Source organism: Orycteropus afer, unplaced genomic scaffold (genome assembly GCF_000298275.1).
Source record: "Orycteropus afer afer isolate SDZICR_OR568_19922 unplaced genomic scaffold, OryAfe1.0 scaffold00407, whole genome shotgun sequence".
Lineage (NCBI taxonomy): Eukaryota > Metazoa > Chordata > Mammalia > Tubulidentata > Orycteropodidae > Orycteropus > Orycteropus afer.
Genome location: NW_006921994.1, coordinates 23,176 through 24,913, shown reverse-complemented (window position 1 = coordinate 24,913; position 1,738 = coordinate 23,176).

Genomic DNA, 1,738 nt, shown 5'->3' with positions numbered 1-1,738 from the left:
CCAGGGGGTCCCGGCCGGATGGGACGCCCCGCACGGCGCCCTGTGCAAAGTTTGCACCTGAGCGCGGCGCGGGCCGAGCTCGGGGGCTGGAGGGAAAGTTCCTGCAGCTCGGAAGTTTCCAATGCGGACAGCCCCTCTCCACGGCTGGGGTGGTTCCCGGGCGCCCCTTCACCGCCGCGCTGTGTTTCGGGGGCGGGAGTCCGAGGGGTGCGTTCCCGCCGCCGCGGCCGAGTGCAGGGCCCGCGGGGCCAGGGCGGGTGGGGGTCCCCGTGTCCGCGCAGCCGAGCGGGGGCGGTGGACCGTCAGGCCACTGGGGACCCTTGCGTTCGTTAAACTGCACTTAACACTCCGCGCCTCGACTTCCTTCGTTTCCTTTTTTATTTTTGTTTTGCTCTATTTTCGGTTTGAATGGTATTTCCAGCATGAATAAAATAGAGAGGGGAATTACTGTGCTTTCAGTGACGTGTTTGCTTGGAAAAAAAAAAAAAGGCCCCCGTCCGAGTTACGTGGTGGAACTTTGACTTGGAAATTGGCCAAGAGTGTTCGCTTGCTTATTTTAGTCTATTTTTTTTTTTGGTGAAATTAGCAGTCACCTTTTGCTCCCTGAGTCAGCAAAAGCCACCGTCCCCAGCTCCCTTTTCCTGGGGCATTTTCAATAGGTATTTGATGTAAAATATTAACAGGTAAAGCCACTGGCGCTGCCTGAGGACTGGAGGTAGGTAGGGCTCCTGGGTCAGTGAGTTGCTGTATGTGATGTGGTTTGGGGATTGGGTACTTTTGCCAATGGTTATTGTTAACAGTACCTGTAAAAACATCAGCACTCTTTTCCTATTTAGTTTGACATCGCTAAGCTACTTTAGGAATTTATTTTTGTTTCCTTGGTTTTTGTTTTTGGGAGAGAGATACTTAGAAAAATGTTTAGAAATTGGCAATCCGTTTGAAAGGATGAGAATAATCTTATTTCAGTCTGTTAAATTTTGTGCTCGGAATTCTCCTAGGTGTAGTGTGCATAACACCAAAAAAAAAAAAAAAAAGATGGCGATTCTTCTTGAGGTAACCTGTTGCCAGCTGTTACTGAAATTAGTACCTTCTTGCTAAACTATTATTAGAAATACTGGGATTTATTAGATGGGCTGGAACTTGCCCCATTTGTTTAATACATATTAATTTTGTGTTGACCTTTTTAAAAACAAAACCCAAGCCAAGAATTTCTAAGGAAATCTGATTTGGAAGTATGTTGCCAAACATTGCAAAAATCACTACTGGTACATCTCATTAAACACTCATCTTGCAACCTTACATGTGGTCATAGCGTTGGTGGTATTTTCCACTCTGACAGGTTTAGTAATGCCTGTTAGGTACTTTCTATTTCTTTTTTAAAAATAATTTATTTTATTTTTGTTGCTGTTGAGAACGTAGGCAGAACAGACACAGCAATTTGTGCACCACAACTCAGTGACGTTGATTACATTCACCACCATTGTCCCTGTCCTTTAGCGAATCGCCCCTCTTCAATAACATAAACCCACTTCACTGCCTCCTGAGGCTGCTGTCTATTCTTTTAATTGCTGTTGTCCATTTGATCCCATACGGATAAATCCTGAAAGAGCTCTGTGCTCAAGGCAGGCATTCCTTGTTATTGAATCTAACCTGTGATTTAGTTTTGAGATATTGGGGGATATTTTTAGTTTACGATTTAATGATTAACTCAGGGCATTTGTTTCAGGGATTCACCCAG